Raw genomic sequence first — 6,000 nt, forward strand, 5'->3', positions numbered from 1 at the left:
TTTAACTTCTATTTCTGGCAATCATTTCCTCTTTCTTGCTTCCTCCTTCTTTCTTTGGTGTCTAAAGACATCTGTGCCCCTTAAGACCATTACATAAGAGATTTCATAAATATAGACGCAAAAGGAATGAGCCTGAGCATTCACAAGAAAGAAACCTGACAATTCTACCTTTCCTCTAAAGTATCATGTGTAGGACTGTCAATCTCCACCTGCAAGGTTAAATGAAGTGTTAGACTACCCTTATCCACTTGGTTAAAATTTCCTCACCCATGAAGACTCACTTCAATTATGATCTTCCATAAGAACCCTTGCTTATTTCTCCCTTAAACTAGGTTTTGTTTATGTGCATGCATTACTTTTATAAATATAAAAAGTTGAATTAAAAATTAACATTTAGGAGTTGCGGCAAGATGGCGGCTTAGGAGGACGCTGGGCTCACCGCACGTCCTGCTGATCACTTAGATTCCATCTACACCTGCCTAAATAACCCAGAAAACCGCCAGAGGATTAGCAGAACAGAGTCGCCGGAGCCAAACGCAGACGAGAGGCCCACGGAAGAGGGTAGGAAGGGCGGCGAGGCGGTGCGCGCTCCACGGACTGGCGGGAGGGAGCCGGGGCGGAGGGGCGGCTCGCCGGCCAAGCAGAGCCCCCGAGTCGGGCTTGCAAAAGCGGAGGGGCCGGGCGGACTGTGTTCCGACAGCAAGCGCGACTTAGCGTCTGGGAGGTCAGAAATTAACAGCTCTGCTCGGAAAGCGGGAAGGCTGGAGGACAAAGGGAGGGAGAGCTGCTGAGCCCCCTGACAACAGAGCTCAGTTTGGTGGGGAACAAAGGCGCTCGCCAGCGCCATTTCCCCCGCCCATCCCCCAGCCGAAATCCCAAAGGGAACCGGTTCCTGCCAGGGAACTTGCTCGCTCCGCGCAAACACCCAACTCTGCGCTTCTGCGGAACCAAACCTCCGGCAGCGGATCTGACTCCCTCCCGCTGCCACAGGGCCCCTCCTGAAGTGGATCACCTAAGGAGAAGCGATCTAAGCCTGCCCCTCCTGCCCCCGAGCACCTTGCCTACCCACCCCAGCTAATACGCCAGATCCCCAGCATCACAAGCCTGGCACGGTGCAAGTAGCCCAGACGAGCCACACCACCCCACAGTGAATCCCGCCCCTAGGAGAGGGGAAGAGAAGGCACACACCAGTCTGACTGTGGCCCCAGCGGTGGGCTGGGGGCAGACATCAGGTCTGACTGCGGCCCCGCCCACCAACTCCAGGTATACACCACAGCACAGGGGAAGTGCCCTGCAGGTCCTCACCACGCCAGGGACTATCCAAAATGACCAAGCGGAAGAACTCCCCTCAGAAGAATCTCCAGGAAATAACAACAGCTAATGAGCTGATCAAAAAGGATTTAAATAATATAACAGAGAGTGAATTTAGAATAATAGTCATAAAATTAATCGCTGGGCTTGAAAACAGTATACAGGACAGCAGAGAATCTCTTGCTACAGAGATCAAGGGACTAAGGAACAGTCACGAGGAGCTGAAAAACGCTTTAAACGAAATGCATAACAAAATGGAAACCACCACAGCTCGGCTTGAAGAGGCAGAGGAGAGAATAGGTGAACTAGAAGATAAAGTTATGGAAAAAGAGGAAGCTGAGAAAAAGAGAGATAAAAAAATCCAGGAGTATGAGGGGAAAATTAGAGAATTAAGTGATACACTAAAAAGAAATAATATACGCATAATTGGTATCCCAGAGGAGGAAGAGAGAGGGAAAGGTGCTGAAGGGGTACTTGAAGAAATCATAGCTGAGAACTTCCCTGAACTGGGGAAGGAAAAAGGCATTGAAATCCAAGAGGCACAGAGAACTCCCTTCAGACGTAACTTGAATCGATCTTCTGCACGACATATCATAGTGAAACTGGCAAAATACAAGGATAAAGAGAAAATTCTGAAAGCAGCAAGGGGTAAACGTGCCCTCACATATAAAGGGAGACCTATAAGACTCGTGACTGATCTCTCTTTTGAAACTTGGCAGGCCAGAAAGAATTGGCAAGAGATTTTCAGGGTGCTAGACAGAAAAAATATGCAGCCAAGAATCCTTTATCCAGCAAGTCTGTCATTTAGAATAGAAGGAGAGATAAAGGTCTTCCCAAACAAACAAAAACTGAAGGAATTTGTCACCACTAAACCAGCCCTACAAGAGATCCTAAGGGGGACCCTGTGAGACAAAGTCCCAGAGACATCACTATAAGCATAAAACATACAGACATCACAATGACTCTAAACCCGTATCTTTCTATAATAACACTGAATGTAAATGGATTAAATGCGCCAACCAAAAGACATAGGGTATCAGAATGGATAAAAAAACAAGACCCATCTATTTGCTGTCTACAAGAGACTCATTTTAGACCTGAGGACACCTTTAGATTGAGAGTGAGGGGATGGAGAACTATTTATCATGCGACTGGAAGCCAAAAGAAAGCTGGAGTAGCCATACTTATATCAGACAAACTAGACTTTAAATTAAAGGCTGTAACAAGAGATGAAGAAGGACATTATATAATAGTTACAGGGTCTATCCATCAGGAAGAGCTAACAATTATCAATGTCTATGCGCCGAATACCGGAGCCCCCAAATATATAAAACAATTACTCATAAACATAAGCAACCTTATTGATAAGAATGTGGTAATTGCAGGGGACTTTAATACACCACTTACAGAAATGGATAGATCAACTAGACACACGGTCAATAAAGAAACAAGGGCCCTGAATGAGACATTGGATGAGATGGACTTGACAGATATATTTAGAACTCTGCATCCCAAAGCAACAGAATATACTTTCTTCTCGAGTGCACATGGAACATTCTCCAAGATAGATCATATACTGGGTCACAAAACAGCCCTTCATAAGTTTACAAGAATTGAAATTATACCATGCTTACTTTCAGACCACAATGCCATGAAGCTTGAAATCAACCACAGGAAAAAGTCTGGAAAACCTCCAAAAGCATGGAGGTTAAAGAACACCCTACTAACGAATGAGTGGGTCAACCAGGCAATTAGAGAAGAAATTAAAAAATATATGGAAACAAACGAAAATGAAAATACAACAATCCAAACGCTTTGGGACGCAGCAAAGGCAGTCCTGAGAGGAAAATACATTGCAATCCAGGCCTATCTCAAGAAACAAGAAAAATCCCAAATACAAAATCTAACAGCACACCTAAAGGAACTAGAAGCAGAACAGCAAAGGCAGCCTAAGCCCAGCAGAAGAAGAGAAATAATAAAGATCAGAGCAGAAATAAACAATATAGAAACTAAAAAAACTGTAGAGCAGATCAACGAAACCAAGAGTTGGTTTTTTGAAAAAATAAACAAAATTGACAAACCTCTAGCCAGGCTTCTCAAAAAGAAAAGGGAGATGACCCAAATAGATAAAATCATGAATGAAAATGGAACTATTACAACCAATCCCTCAGAGATACAAACAATTATCAGGGAATACTATGAAAACTTATATGCCAACAAATTGGACAACCTGGAAGAAATGGACGAATTCCTGAACACCCACACGCTTCCAAAACTCAATCAGGAGGAAATAGAAAGCTTGAACAGACCCATAACCAGCGAAGAAATTGAATCGGTTATCAAAAATCTCCCAACAAATAAGAGTCCAGGACCAGATGGCTTCCCAGGGGAGTTCTACCAGACGTTTAAAGCAGAGATAATACCTATCCTTCTCAAGCTATTCCAAGAAATAGAAAGGGAAGGAAAACTTCCAGACTCATTCTATGAAGCCAGTATTACTTTGATTCCTAAACCAGACAGAGACCCAGTAAAAAAAGAGAACTACAGGCCAATATCCCTGATGAATATGGATGCAAAAATTCTCAATAAGATACTAGCAAATCGAATTCAACGGCATATAAAAAGAATTATTCACCATGATCAAGTGGGATTCATTCCTGGGATGCAGGGCTGGTTCAACATTCGCAAATCAATCAACGTGATACATCACATTAACAAAAAAAGAGAGAAGAACCATATGATCCTGTCAATCGATGCAGAAAAGGCCTTCGACAAAATCCAGCACCCTTTCTTAATAAAAACCCTTGAGAAAGTCGGGATAGAAGGAACATACTTAAAGATCATAAAAGCCATTTATGAAAAGCCCACAGCTAACATCATCCTCAACGGGGAAAAACTGAAAGCTTTTTCCCTGAGATCAGGAACACGACAAGGATGCCCACTCTCACCGCTGCTGTTTAACATAGTGCTGGAAGTTCTAGCATCAGCAATCAGACAACAAAAGGAAATCAAAGGCATCAAAATTGGCAAAGATGAAGTCAAGCTTTCGCTTTTTGCAGATGACATGATATTATACATGGAAAATCCGATAGACTCCACCAAAAGTCTGCTAGAACTGATACAGGAATTCAGCAAAGTTGCAGGCTACAAAATCAATGTACAGAAATCAGTTGCATTCTTATACACTAACAATGAAGCAACAGAAAGACAAATAAAGAAACTGATCCCATTCACAATTGCACCAAGAAGCATAAAATACCTAGGAATAAATCTAACCAAAGATGTAAAGGATCTGTATGCTGAAAACTATAGAAAGCTTCTGAAGGAAATTGAAGAAGATTTAAAGAAATGGAAAGACATTCCCTGCTCATGGATTGGAAAAATAAATATTGTCAAAATGTCAATACTACCCAAAGCTATCTACACATTCAATGCAATCCCAATCAAAATTGCACCAGCATTCTTCTCGAAACTAGAACAAGCAATCCTAAAATTCATATGGAACCACAAAAGGCCCCGAATAGCCAAAGGAATTTTGAAGAAGAAGACCAAAGCAGGAGGCATCACAATCCCAGACTTTAGCCTCTACTACAAAGCTGTCATCATCAAGACAGCATGGTATTGGCACCAAAACAGACACATAGACCAATGGAATAGAATAGAAACCCCAGAACTAGACCCACAAACGTATGGCCAACTCATCTTTGACAAAGCAGGAAAGAACATCCAATGGAAAAAAGACAGCCTCTTTAACAAATGGTGCTGGGAGAACTGGACAGCAACATGCAGAAGGTTGAAACTAGACCACTTTCTCACACCATTCACAAAAATAAACTCAAAATGGATAAAGGACCTAAATGTGAGACAGGAAACCATCAAAACCTTAGAGGAGAAAGCAGGAAAAGACCTCTCTGACCTCAGCCGTAGCAATCTCTTACTCGACACATCCCCAAAGGCAAGGGAATTAAAAGCAAAAGTGAATTACTGGGACCTTATGAAGATAAAAAGCTTCTGCACAGCAAAGGAAACAACCAACAAAACTAAAAGGCAACCAACGGAATGGGAAAAGATATTCGCAAATGACATATCGGACAAAGGGCTAGTATCCAAAATCTATAAAGAGCTCACCAAACTCCACACCCGAAAAACAAATAACCCAGTGAAGAAATGGGCAGAAAACATGAATAGACACTTCTCTAAAGAAGACATCCGGATGGCCAACAGACACATGAAAAGATGTTCAGCGTCGCTCCTTATCAGGGAAATACAAATCAAAACCACACTCAGGTATCACCTCACGCCAGTCAGAGTGGCCAAAATGAACAAATCAGGAGACTATAGATGCTGGAGAGGATGTGGAGAAACGGGAACCCTCTTGCACTGTTGGTGGGAATGCAAATTGGTGCAGCCGCTCTGGAAAGCAGTGTGGAGGTTCCTCAGAAAATTAAAAATAGACCTACCCTATGACCCAGCAATAGCACTGCTAGGAATTTATCCAAGGGATACAGGAGCACTGATGCATAGGGCCACTTGTACCCCAATGTTCATAGCAGCACTCTCAACAATAGCCAAATTATGGAAAGAGCCTAAATGTCCATCAACTGATGAATGGATAAAGAAATTGTGGTTTATATACACAATGGAATATTACATGGCAATGAGAAAAAATGAAATATGGCCTTTTGTAGC

The sequence above is a fragment of the Prionailurus viverrinus genome, chromosome F1, assembly GCF_022837055.1.
Source record: "Prionailurus viverrinus isolate Anna chromosome F1, UM_Priviv_1.0, whole genome shotgun sequence".
Taxonomy (NCBI): domain Eukaryota; kingdom Metazoa; phylum Chordata; class Mammalia; order Carnivora; family Felidae; genus Prionailurus; species Prionailurus viverrinus.